The 14,530-nt window shown below is 43.3% G+C and overlaps 1 protein-coding gene across 2 annotated transcripts in view; it reads right to left on the reverse strand.

Annotated features, from left to right (window-relative positions):
- Window positions 1-14,530, reverse strand: part of ZDHHC14 (zinc finger DHHC-type palmitoyltransferase 14) — a 276,340-nt gene that overhangs the window by 105,534 nt on the left and 156,276 nt on the right. The gene's annotated exons all lie outside the window — the stretch shown is intronic.

Below are 14,530 nucleotides of genomic sequence, written 5' to 3' on the forward strand. Positions count from 1 at the left end.
TTAAAAATCCTGCTTGTACAATCCATGTAAGATGCACAGAGCTTGCACCCTTTGTACTGTAAACACAGCACACGATTTATGTGACTCTCCACCCATCCCTGGAATTGCATAACATAGGACAACACCAGCTTGGAGCTGTCTTCATCACACCCGGCCTTTCCTCCCTGGGTCAGACAACTCAGGGCACGGAACGCAGAGAACCACAAGCCACCCTCAAAAGGCAAGAAATCACTTTTTCAATATTTTGGAGCTAATCTATGCAAAAGAGGTTAATGAGCTATGGAAATGTACTTGCAGGCCGTTTCCGAAGAGGATTAAAAGGATTTAGGCAGCTGGAATATAATAGTCTCATGCTCTTCAAGAAGGCATTTGAGCTACCAACGGATGAACACAGCACATCTCGATTCTATGAAACCCCTTCACTGTCCTGCAGTGAATGAACTGACTCGCAGCAGGGACTGTGATGAGTCAGGGAGAGATGCCCTTGGGACAGACTGACATCTATGCCAGCTGGCTCCAGGGATCCAGGAACCAGGTTTAAGCACCACCCTGGTCCACTGTCATTGCTCCCTGACTCTGCAGAGGCGGTGAGAGGCAGAGTGAAAATTAGCTTGGTGCCTGGAGCTGGGTGAAGGACGGCCCTGCAATGACTGCGGTCAGTGTATTGTCATCACATTCAGTAACCTCATGGGCATCGAGGGTCACGACACAGAATCATAGAATTGTCACATCCACAGTGGAAAGCACCTCCCAGATGGTCTGCCTCACGAGGGGATACTCTTCCAGATACTCAAGGCCGCACAAAGAGAGGGAGCTGGAGAAGAAAGGGTTGGAAAGCTTTGCTCAAGAGGTGAGCCAGGGGGCTCATTCCTGGGGTGTTGGGGACAGCACCCCACTCCTGTGCAGTACTTGCAGGGAGGTGGCAAGGTCTCTGATGGGATGGCAAGGGGATGCTGGCAAGCATCCAGGCCTCGGGGACCACAGGCCATGGTCCCCTTTGCTGAGACCAACATCAGGCAAGTTAGAGCATCTAGTTTTCGAGCGGCTGGTGACTCAGGTCTATGTGGAGTGGTTACTGTGAACTAAAGACCAAGGGCCTGTCCTGAATCCCCTGCTCTGCAGAAACCAGAAACCAGAGACTTTCCAGCCACTTTAAGATGGAAGAGCAACCCCAAACATGACTAGGTAAGATTTCCCACCAGACAAGTGGACTGCGGTCTCCAAGAGAATCACCTGATTTAGCGACACAAAATATGTGACATTTCTAACTTGTTTCATCTTTCCCACACCAGCTCCCCTGCAGAAACAGAACAGAATGAACGACAGAAAGTATCAGATCTCACTTGGGCTGGATTGCCTGTTGTGACTTCTCTTCACAGGATTCATGGGAAACCATAAAAAACTATTAGTTGTCTGTCCTGCATCAACGTCCCGGCCCAAACTCCCAGGCACTTAGAGCCTTTTTGAACATCGTCAGAGATTCTCATAGAAAAGTGAATTCGGCAACGAGGACAAGAAGATATACAGAGATTGCTGTGGAAAAAAGGAATACAAGAGTGTCTAAGCTGAAGAAATACCCTCTGTGAAAGCATTCACTTTAATTATGGAAAGGACTTTTTTAATCCAATGGATTTTGTTGCGTAAAAAAGAGGCACTGCTTTTCCTAGAGTGTTTTCAGACAAACACTAACATAACTAAACTCTTCAGTGGGTTTCCAGTTTTCTTAAAAATTTGATTTTATAATTTTAGGTACTGAAAAGCTTCAAATGAAACACTTTCCTGCAACAGAGATCCACTAGTTCTTAAAATGAGAAAGAAAACATTTAAAAGATGGTGCTGCTTGGGGTGCCTCCTGTTTTCGTTTTTGTTTTGCCTTTGGGAGCCCTTCTTTTATTGGGAAATAAATACAGAGTCAAACAGGTGGGCCAGCCCTACAGCCTAACACAGAACTTGCATTTCAACTTGACACATGTAGAGAATAAAAGTCTTGTCAGGAAATGACCATCCTCCCTTTAAAGATTCAGTATAAAGTGACAATCAAAACGCCATTTAATACTGCCCTGAAATGTTCACATGGCTGCATCCCAGCTCTAGGGTACAGTGCAGTGCCAGGGGCTACAGAAATAGATACCTTTCCAAGGCATGTCTATTACGTTAAATGGAGCATGTTTGGACTGTGACATGGAGCTTTTATGAAGAGCTGGAGATAAATATCAGTTGCTGCAAGTCTATTGATTAAGTCTCTGACTGTGATATCAATCAAGTCAATATCAAGGAACTCAAACTCCAAAGAACATTAGAAAGTATCTGTGTCATAAAATATGACATTATCTTTGTTACTCTTATTGTCATATAAAAAGCAACCTGAAATTGTATTAAGCCTTGAAAATGTGTACCACAATCAGAAATAAACACAGTCCATATTAGAGGCACAAAACAGGTGTTTTGATACTAATTGACCCTGATACTAATAAACTTCAATTTATATAGATTAGCCTTAAAATTTTGTTTTAGTCCAAAAGAATCTACTCTAGGTGGACCTCTTTTTTTTTTTTTTTTAACAAAATGGTTAGGAAAATGATCGATTGTGTAGAGGAGAATTTTTCCAGAACTGAAATTCATAATTCAACAGAAGAATGCCTGTTTGAACAAAGGCGGAGAATACAACAGGCCAACTTTTTCCTTTCTCATTATTAATGAGTTTCAATAAGAAACAACTGGAACAGTTGTCAAGCAGCTGCACCCAGGTCACAGCTGGACAATATTACCTGGAGAGACCAGCCAGTAGGATGTGATCTACCTTGGGTGTTTAGGGGTGGAATTTATTTAGCTCCATTTGGCTTCTCCAGAGATGGATACTTCAGTGCTGTTGGAACCTTCCTGTGCAGTTGACTTAGTAGATCTTAGGTTATAGCGTATTTGTTTTTCCCTTTTGATTCTGAAATGTGACTTGGTTGACCTCAAGAGTTTGCCTGCTCACAGCAAGATGTCGTTAATGAGTAAGCCATGTCCTAAACGGTTTCTTGTTGTCCCAAGTGCACTGTATGTAAAGCTACCCACTGCTCCAGGCTGCTGGCTCTGGAGGACTCCCACCACCTCCACCCGCCTCTCCCCACCTCCCGCCGAGGACGTCTGCTGCCCTTGCCAATATCTGATATTCAGGATTAGAGATCAACGTCTTTAACTTTCCTGTCCCCTGGTACATTCTCATGGAGGAGACAAGACCCTGTGATTTAAGTTGTTTGCACTTGAGTGTCAATTAATCTATTCAGCCCTAGTCCGGGAAAGGAGGAAGATGAAGAATCTAGTTGATGGGTAAATGCCTACCACCCTGTGAAAAACTCAGATGGATCCTGACTTTTCTGCTCATGAGATGAAGGTAACAGAAAGTGCTTCAGTCACTTTAAGTGACAGACAGTCTCATTAACCATTTCAAAGTGTAACAATCCCAATTACCAGTGGAAATTTCTAACTTGGTTTTGTGTTAAACCTCCTCCCCCTCCCCAGCTGGCCAAGTGCCGTTTCTGGCCCCTCTGTGGCTGGAGAAGAAAGGACACGGGGGTAGGAAGGGGGCCGGGATTTGGAAGGCCCGGCCAAAATTTGGAAGGCGCTGATTTGGAAGCTCTGTTACAAGGCGGCTTTGTGTTCTCTGGGTCTACCAGATGTTTAAACCTGTCCCGCTGGAGTCTGAGTCCTTCAGAAACCCCCTGGAAGCCTAAGGGTGCTGCCCCGGGGGTACCCGTCTCCTCTCTCCCTCTTCTTGGGTAGAAAGGAGACAGCCTTCCTCCCGCCCTAAGGCCCATCCTTCCACCGCACTGTGGCCCCAGTCCCTGCCTCTCATGAACCCCAGGGGTACTGCCCTGAATTCCCTGGCTCTCTGCTTCTCGCCTGGGGGACAGCAGAACATCCATCTCAGCCCTCTGCCTGCCCCACTTCAGGTTACCCCAAACACACCGACACATCTCTGTTCCAAGCCTGCAATGACTCCTCTATTCCTGCCAAATCAACTTCAAGCTCCTTCTCTGGCGCCCATACCCCATGGTGCCTAGTCTCCGGTCTCCCCTTCTCATCTCCTGCTCTACCCCCCTTTTCACACATACGGGGACAGCAACCCTGACCCCTGGCCTTCCCAGAAAGGCGCCTGCCACCCAGTCCTGGTGCCTGGAACACCCTCACCCCTAACTCAGCTTGTTAAAGCTGCCCCAACTTTCAAGTTCGCATAAGGACTTGGTGAAAAGATTTTCTGGGCTCCACCCCCAAGCTAAAGTGCTGGCTTCTTTTCCTAAAGCTCCGTAATATTTTTGTTTGCTTCTCTTGATGGTACTTGTGGCTGTTTGTGGACATTCCTCATGAAACTCACTGGACTGGAAGTCCTGGAGAGTGAGACTGGGCCCTGGTCAGCATGTGTCCTTCACAGCACCGGGCGCAATGCCTCACACAGGGTAGCTATTTGACAAGTACTTGCTGAGCAATTGAATGAATGAGACCTATTCACTGAATTTTACAGTAACACAGAAAAGAGCAGGAAAGTCAAATCAGCCGTATTCTCAACATTGACAATGTACCCTGTGTCTAGAACTTGCTTCTCTAACTTCTAAGCTTGCTGGGTCTTGTAATGTCCTTCAAACAGGTGCTAAGGATCTGGCCCGTTCAGGATGCTTCCGCCACTGAGAAAAGGTGGGATTGCACACACTGAGTTTAATGTGTGCCACACACTCAAGTTCTAGCAGATGAAGCACCGTGTGTTGGTACAACTTTGCGCAATACTAGGTGCTCTGTGACAGTTACCCATCCTACCAGCCTCTGTATTTCAAAGGACAATGTTGAGTTGCTCACTGAAGTCTTGGGCATCGCTCTCTATAAAAGCAGCAGAATTCAGGCCCCCAGGCAAACAATAAGATCAGCGCTGCACAGACACATTCAAACTGCTGCTCAGAAAAAGCCAAGAGCGTCTGCAGTCCCGCTGGTAAAGACAAAGCAGACGCGGCCCATGACGGCGATAACGAGACCTCCGTAAGGAAGCGAGACTGACGGAAAAATCTCAGCCAGCCCCCAGCAACTGGCACGACGTAATAGCTGAAGCGCTGCTAGGGGCAAAGAAAATGCCTAGCCCGAGCTCAGACAACTTGAAAACGTTTCCTTCACGTTTCTGAGCAACCGCGTACGGGCGTTCCAATTCTGAGTGCCGTCTGTGATGAGGAAGACTCCTTCCCCCGAGGGCCTGGATGTGATACAAGATGATGATGCGACTGCCAAAGACATAAACCCCAAATGAAGTCCTCTTTCGGTCTGAAGAACTGTGACCTATAGACAAGCCAGGGCCGAGTGGATAATAGGCTACCAGAACCTTAGTCTTCATAAAGCTCAATGGGAAAATGACAGGAGGAAAAAAAAGAATCTGAAAGCACGCATTTTCATACCATAAAAGAAATGAGCTAATTTAGCACCAGATGCAACAAATGCTATCGTGATGAAAGCCTGTACAGTAATCCCCTTCCTATCATATACATCAGTGAGGTGTTTGTCTTTATATATGATGATTAAGTGCCTACTACTGACTGTCATCTCACTGTACATTAGAGGTAAAGAAAGGTCCTTCCGGGTAATAATTAGAAAATGCAGCATTGCCAAAAGATTACAGGGAATTTTTTCAGTTCTAATAGTAATCTTCTCAAAACTTTAGGAAAAATAATTATTTGTATTTTGCTGTTTATACATGAAGGGTGGAAACATTTTCTGGGTGCTATATTATCTGAGACTATGCAATTAGTGTATTATGTCATTATTTATGACAAAATTATTTTACCATCAGATACTGACATTCCAGAATCAGCACTCCCATTAATTCTGTATTTCTATGTAGAAACTGGCTCGCAGGTTAGAATTTACTCTCAGTAGAATTGATTCCCTGGATGAAAGTCCTGCGGCTAAACTAATATCTTAAACATTTCAAATAGGAAATCTGGATTTCATTATTGGGTAGCTAAGTCTCTCTTTTTCTCTACAGGACATTCTTTGGGAGAAGATTAACTTGACTTGAAAACCAAACCAAAACAAAACATTAAGAAGATGTAGCAGAGACATTAAGACCAAGTGCCCTTTCGAACAAAAAGTAAAGAATCTTTTGCCATTGATAACAGATGTGTAATCTACCTGCCCACAGGCCATGACCGACCCTTTGAAATGTAGGAAGGTGAGCAGAAAGACATAGCAAACATGTAAGAGTAATAATATTACATAACAACAATAACAAAAGTAGAGAATCTTTTCCCATAGCAAAACAATTTGAGTCATCTTTTAATATTTTGCCCGCAAATGGATATGCATAGGAAAAAAATCCCGTTAATTGTAGCTCATGACCTCTGGCTACAACATGACCTATGTTTGACATTTTTGTTCTGTCCTATATATATGAAAGCATAAACATGAGACTAACTATTCTTTATACATAGAAATGAGGTACGCAATTAAAGTTGATACTGAGGGGGCACGGCCTTGCTTTATCGATGCCACACTCCAACGAAGGAGGTTTCTATATTTCAGAAATCACAAAGTTCGCCTATTATTATAAACGTCAGAGTCTTGATTGCAATGCATTTCAATAATAAATAGTTAAGGCAAACGATCATAAAATGAAATAATCTGAGCCAATGACTCACACGTCTGAAATAATAACAGAGTAGCACTGTGAGAGTAGTAATAATAATGATCTGTTTCCTTTTCATCTGAGTTGCTGTAAAATAAATGTATTCTTCATTTATAGGCAGGAACATAAACACCATTGCTTTTATGATTTGTTCCTTAATCAAATATTTAGAAATAAATGTACCACTACAGGGCAAAGATAAGCACAATACTTGGAGACAAATAGAGAAAAAAGTGGACTCGGAAATAACATCCACGCACAACCGTGGAACGGGAAAACCAGACGATTTCATAGAGTGCTACCCCCGCCAGACACCGCGCAGCAGCGCCCAGCGCTTGAAAAGCCCCTTCTTAGCAATCGCACAGAGTGATGAATCTACCAATGTAGAAGGAGGGAGTTTAAATAAATGGACACGGGGACCAAAGGGTAAGAATATAACAAAAGGACACTGGAAGGAAAAGCTCAAACCCAGAGAGAAAGGACGGGGAGAAGAGAACTCCACGTAGGAATGTGTGGACCATGAAGAAGACTCACGGTGTCATCAGAGGCTCCACAGTTCATCTTTTCACCAGGCTACGGCTACTTTCTCATCGAGAGCAGTAGCCTTCGGGCTTACAAAGGGAAGAAGGCTGGTGAAGCTCTCCCTACCCAGGAAAGGACAGTAGCTAAGGACTCCGCTTTCTCCCCGCAGGCCTCCTGGCTAGATGTGGTTACAGCAGGGATGTCTGCACACAGCACAGTCTCGCCTGAAGCCCGTGGAGCTCCTATGTGACAAAATCAGTGTCATTATTCTTAATTCAGGGCCTCCCAGACCACCCAGACAGGTCCAGCTATAGACACAGAACCTGGAAAGCTACAGTTTAAAAACACAGGCTTCAAATCACAGTGTGTAAACAGCCTCATTTCCCCATCTACTATTGAGAACGTGCAAGGGTTTGTTAGGGAAAATTGTGGTGTTTCAAACTTTTTTGTCCAAGTGATTTTGAGTTTGATTTAAAATTCCAGAAGGTCCCATGGTAAAGCAATTATACTCCAATAAAGATGTTAAAATAAAATAAAATAAAATTCCAGGAGGCCAAAGACTTCTGGCCAGTGTGTGGATCACGGAGAGGAAAGCCAGCATTTCTCTGCCCCCAAACTGGCTCTTTAATGACCTAACGGGATTACGTAGGCATGGCAACCATACATCCACTATCCATGTATGTCCATGGATGTACACACCATACATCCATGGCAACCATACAAACAATAACTCACATGATTGTGTCATTTTCAGGAGTACGGCTGCCGAACTAATTGGCCATAGTAACTCCATCACCTTGATTTCAGTGCATCCTGGACCCATAAGAAATTAGCAGGGCAAGACTTCCGAGAAGACGGCGTAAGAGTAAGACGCGGAGATCACCTTCCTCCTCACAGATACACCAGAAATACATCTACACGTGGAACACCTCCTACAGAACACCTACTGAACGCTGGCAGAAGACCTCAGACCTCCCAAAAGGCAAGAAACCCGCCACGTACCTGGGTAGGGCAAAAGAAAAAAGAATAAACAGAGACAAAAGGATAGGGACGGGACCTGCACCAGTGGGAGGGAGCCGTGAAGGAGGAATGGTTTCCACACACTAGGAAGCCCCTTCGTGGGCGGAGGCTGCGGGTGGCGGAGGGGAAAAGCTTCGGAGCCGCGGAGGAGAGCACAGCAACAGGGGTGCGGAGCGCAAAGCGGAGAGATTCCCGCACAGAGGATCAGGGCCGACCGGCACTCACCAGGCCGAAAGGCTTGTCTGCTCACCCGCCGGGGCGGGCGGGGCTCGGAGCTGAGGCTCGGGCTTTGGTCGGAGCGCAGGGAGAGGACAGACAGCGTGAACACAGCCTGCAGGGGGTTAGTGCGCCACGGCTGTCCGGGCGGGAGTCCGGGGAAAAGTCTGAAGCTGCCGAAGAGGCAAGAGACTTTTAATTCCCTCTGTTTCCTGGTGCGCGAAGAGAGGGGATTAAGAGCGCCGCTTAAAGGAGCTCCAGAGACGGGCACGAGCCGCGGCTAAAAGCGCGGACCCCAGAGACAGGCATGAGACGCTAAGGCTGCTGCTGCCGCCACCAAGAAGCCTGTGTGCGAGCACAGGTCACTCTCCACACCCCCCTTCCAGGAACCTGTGCAGCCCGCCACTGCCAGGGTCCTGGGATCCAGGGACAACTTCCCTGGGAGAACGCACGGCAGGCCTCAGGCTGGTGCAACGTCACGCCGGCCTCTGCCGCCGCAGGCTCGCCCCGCACTCCGTGCCCCTCCCTCCCCCGGGCCTGAGTGAGCCAGAGCGCCCGAATCAGCGGCTCCTTTAACCCCGTCCTGTCTGAGCGAAGAACAGACGCCCTCCTGCGACCTACACGCAGAGGTGGGGCCAAATCCAAAGCTGAGCCCCCGGGAGCTGTGCGAACAAATAAGAGAAAGGGAAATCTCTCCCAGCAGCCTCAGGAGCAGCGGATTAAAGCTCCACAATCACGTTGATGTACCTGCATCTGTGGAATACAGGAATAGACAACCAATCACCCCAAATTGAGGAGGTGGACTTTGACAGCAAGATTTATGATTTTTTTCCCCTTTTCCTCTTTTTGTGAGTGTGTATGTGTATGCTTCTGTGTGAGATTTTGTCTGTATAGATTTGCTTCCACCATTTGTCCCAGGATTCTATCCGTCCGTTTCTTTCTCTTAATAATTATTTTTTTATTTCAATAACTTTATTATATTTTATCTTACTTTATTTTATTTTACTTTATCTTCTTTCTTTCTTTTTTTCCTTCCTTCCCCCCTTCCTCCCTCCCTCCCTCCCTTTTCTTTCTTTCTACTAATACTAATTCTTTCTTTCTACTTTTTCTCCCTTTTCTTCTGAGCCATGTGGATGAAAGGCTCTTGGTGCTGCAGCCAGGAGTCAGTGCTGTGCCTCTGAGGTGGGAGAGCCAACTTCAGGACACTGGTCCACAAGAGACCTCCCAGCTCCACATAATATCAAATGGCGAAAATCTCCCAGAGATCTCCATCTCAACACCAGCACCCAGCTTCACTCAACGACCAGCAAGCTACAGTGCTGGACATCCTATGACAAACAACTAGCAAGACAGGAACACAACCCCACCCATTAGCAGAGAGGCTGCCCAAAATCATAATAAGTCCACAGACACCCCAAAACACACCACCAGACGTGGACCTGCCCACCAGAAAGACAAGACCCAGCCTCATCCACCAGAACACAGGCACTAGTCCCCTCCACCAGGAAACCTACACAACCCACTGAACCAACCTTAGCCACTGGGGACAGACACCAAAAACAACGGGAACTATGAACCTGCAGCCTGCAAAAAGGAGACCCCAAACACAGTAAGATAAGCAAAATGAGAAGACAGAAAAACACACAGCAGATGAAGGAGCAAGATGAAAACCCACCAGACCTAACAAATGAAGAGGAAATAGGCAGTCTACCTGAAAAAGAATTCAGAATAATGATAGTAAAGATGATCCAAAATCTTGGAAATAGAATAGACAAAATGCAAGAAACATTTAACAAGGACCTAGAAGAACTAAAGATGAAACAAACAATGATGAACAACACAATAAATGAAATGAAAAATACTCTAGATGGGATCAATAGCAGAATAACTGAGGCAGAAGAACAGATAAGTGACCTGGAAGATAAAATAGTGGAAATAACTACTGCAGAGCAGAGCAAAGAAAAAAGAATGAAAAGAACTGAGGACAGTCTCAGAGACCTCTGGGACAACATTAAATGCACCAGCATTCGAATTATAGGGGTTCTAGACGAAGAAGAGAAAAAGGAAGGGACTGAGAAAGTATTTGAAGAGATTATAGTTGAAAACTTCCCTAATATGGGAAAGGAAATAGTTAATCAAGTCCAGGAAGCACAGAGAGTCCCATACAGGATAAATCCAAGGAGAAATACGCCAAGACACATATTAATCAAACTGTCAAAAATTAAATACAAAGAAAACATATTAAAAGCAGCAAGGGAAAAACAACAAATAACACACAAGGGAATCCCCATAAGGTTAACAGCTGATCTTTCAGCAGAAACTCTGCAAGCCAGAAGGGACTGGCAGGACGTATTTAAATTGATGAAGGAGAAAAACCTGCAATCAAGATTACTCTACCCAGCAAGGATCTCATTCAGATTTGATGGAGAAATTAAAACCTTTACAGACAAGCAAAAGCTGAGAGAGTTCAGCACCACCAAACCAGCTCTACAACAACTGCTAAAGGAACTTCTCTAGGCGAGAAACACAAGAGAAGGAAAAGACCTACAATAACGAACCCAAAACAATTAAGAAAATGAGAACAGGAACATACATATCGATAATTACCTTAAATGTAAATGGACTAAATGCTCCCACTAAAAGACACAGATTGGCTGAATGGATACAAAAATAAGACCCATATATTTGCTGTCTACAAGAGACCCACTTCAGACCTAGAGACACATACAGACTGAAAGTAAGGGGATGGAAAAAGATATTTCATGCAAATGGAAACCAAAAGAAAGCTGGAGTAGCAATTCTCATATCAGACAAAATAGATTTTAAAATAAAGACTATTAGAAGAGACAAAGAAGGACACTACATAATGATCAAGGGATCGATCCAAGAAGAAGACATAACATTTGTAAATATTTATGTACCCAACATAGGAGCACCTCAATACATAAGGCAAATACTAACAGCCATAAAAGGGGAAATCGACAGTAACACATTCATAGTAGGGGACTTTAACACCCCACTTTCACCAATGGACAGATCATCCAAAATGAAAATAAATAAGGAAACACAAGCTTTAAATGATACATTAAACAAGATGGACTTAATTGATGTTTCTAGGACATTCCATCCAAAAACAACAGAATACACGTTTTTCTCTAGTGCTCATGGAACATTCTCCAGGATAGATCATATCTTGGGTCACAAATCAAGCCTTGGTAAATTTAAGAAAATTGAAATTGTATCAAGTATCTTTTCTGACCACAATGCTATGAGACTAGATATCAATTACAGGAAAAGATCTGTAAAAAATACAAACACATGGAGGCTAAACAATACACTAATAACGAAGTGATCACTGAAGAAATCAAAGAGGAAATTAAAAAATACCTAGAAACAAATGACAGTGGAGACACGACAACCCAAAATCTATGGGATGAAGCAAAAGCAGTTCTAAGAGGGAAGTTTATAGCAATACAATCCTACCTTAAGAAACAGGAAACATCTCAAATAAACAACCTAACCCTGCACCTAAAGCAATTAGAGAAAGAAGAACAAAAAAACCCCGAAGTTAGCAGAAGGAAAGACATCATAAAAATCAGATCAGAAATAAATGAAAAAGAATTGAAGGAAACGATAGCAAAGATCAATAACACTAAAAGCTGGTTCTTTGAGAAGATAAACAAAATTGATAAACCATTAGCCAGACTCATCAAGAAAAAAAGGGAGAAGACTCAAATCAATAGAATTAGAAATGAAAAAGGAGAAGTAACAACTGACACTGCAGAAATACAAAAGATCATGAGAGATTACTACAAGCAACTCTATGCCAATAAAATGGACAACCTGGAAGAAATGGACAAATTCTTAGAAAGGCACAACCTGCCAAGACCGAATCAAGAAGAAATAGAAAATATGAACAGACCAATCACAAGCACTGAAAGTGAAACTGATTAAAAATCTTCCAACAAACAAAAGCCCAGGACCAGATGGCTTCACAGGCAAATTCTATCAAACATTTAGAGAAGAGCTAACACCTATCCTTCTCAAACTCTTCCAACATATAGCAGAGGGAGGAACACTCCCAAACTCATTCTGCGGGGCCACCATCACCCTGATACCAAAACCAGACAAGGATGTCACAAAGAAAGAAAACTACAGGCCAATATCACTGATGAACATAGACGCAAAAATCCTCAACAAAATACTAGCAAACAGAATCCAACAGCACATTAAACGGATCATACACCATGATCAAGTGGGCTTTATTCCAGGAATGCAAGGATTCTTCAATATACGCAAATCAATCAACATGATACACCGTATTAACAAATTGAAGGAGAAAAACCATATGATCATCTCAATAGATGCAGAGAAAGCTTTTGACAAAAATCAACACCCATTTATGGTAAAAACCCTGCAGAAAGTAGGCATAGAGGGAACTTTCCTCAACATAATAAAGACCATATATGACAAACCCACAGCCAACATTGTCCTCAATGGTGAAAAACTGAAAGCATTTCCACTAAGATCAGGAACAAGACAAGATTGCCCACTCTCACCACTCTTATTCAACATAGTTTTGGAAGTTTTAGCCACAGCAATCAGAGAAGAAAAGCAAATAAAAGGAATCCAAATTGGAAAAGAAGAAGTAAAGCTGTCACTATTTGCAGATGACATGATACTATACATAGAGAATCCTAAAGATGCTACCAGAAAACTACTAGAGCTAATCAATGAATTTGGTAAAGTAGCAGGATACAAAATTAATGCACAGAAATCTCTGGCATTCCTATACACTAATGAGAAAAAATCTGAAAGTGAAATCAAGAAAACACTCCCATTTACCACTGCAACAAAAAGAACAAAATACCTAGGAATAAACCTACCTAAGGAGACAAAAGACCTGTATGCAGAAAACTATAAGACACTGATGAAAGAAATTAAAGATGATACAAACAGATGGAGAGATATACCATGTTCTTGGATTGGAAGAATCAACATTGTGAGAATGACTCTACTACCCAAAGGAATCTACAGATTCAATGCAATCCCTATCAAAGTACCACTGGCATTTTTCACAGAAGTAGAATAAAAAATTTCACAATTTGTATGGAAACACAAAAGACCCTGAATAGCCAAAGCAATCTTGAGAACGAAAAACGGAGCTGGAGGAATCAGGCTCCCTGAATTCAGACTATACTACAAAGCTACAGTAATCAAGACAGTATGGTACTGGCACAAAAACAGAAAGATAGATCAATGGAACAGGATAGGAAGCCCAGAGATAAACCCACGCACATATGGTCACCTTATCTTTGATAAAAGAGGCAGGAATATACAGTGGAGAAAGGACAGCCTCTTCAATAAGTGGTGCTGGTATAACTGGACAGGTACATGTAAAAGTATGAGATTAGATCACTCCCTAACACCATACACAAAAATAAGCTCAAAATGGATTAAAGACCTAAATGTAAGGCCAGAAACTATCAAACTCTTAGCGGAAAACATAGGCAGGACACTCTATGACATAAATCACAGCAAGATCCTTTTTGACCCACCTCCTAGAGAAATGGAAATAAAAACAAAAATAAACTAATGGGACCTAATGAAACTTCAAAGCTTTTGCACAGCAAAGGAAACCATAAAGAAGACCAAAAGACAACCCTCAGAATGGGAGAAAATATTTGCAAATGAAGCAACTGACAAAGGATTATTCTCCAAAATTTATAAGCAGCACATGCAGCTTAATAACAAAAAAACAAACAACCCAATCCAAAAATGGGCAGAAGACCTAAATAGACATTTCTCCAAAGAAGATATACAGACTGCCAACAAACACATGGAAGAATGCTGAACATCGCTAATCATTAGAGAAATGTAAATCAAAACTACAATGAGATATCATCTCACACCAGTCAGAATGGCCATCATCAAAAAATCTAGAAACAATAAATGCTGGAGAGGGTGTGGAGAAAAGGGAACCCTCTTGCACTGTTGGTGGGAATGTAAATTGATACAGCCGCTGTGGAGAACAGTATGGAGGTTCCTTAAAAAACTACAAATAGAACTACCATATGACCCAGCAATCCCACTGCTGGGCATATACCCTGAGAAAACCATAATTCA

The sequence above is a fragment of the Phocoena sinus genome, chromosome 12, assembly GCF_008692025.1.
Source record: "Phocoena sinus isolate mPhoSin1 chromosome 12, mPhoSin1.pri, whole genome shotgun sequence".
Lineage (NCBI taxonomy): Eukaryota > Metazoa > Chordata > Mammalia > Artiodactyla > Phocoenidae > Phocoena > Phocoena sinus.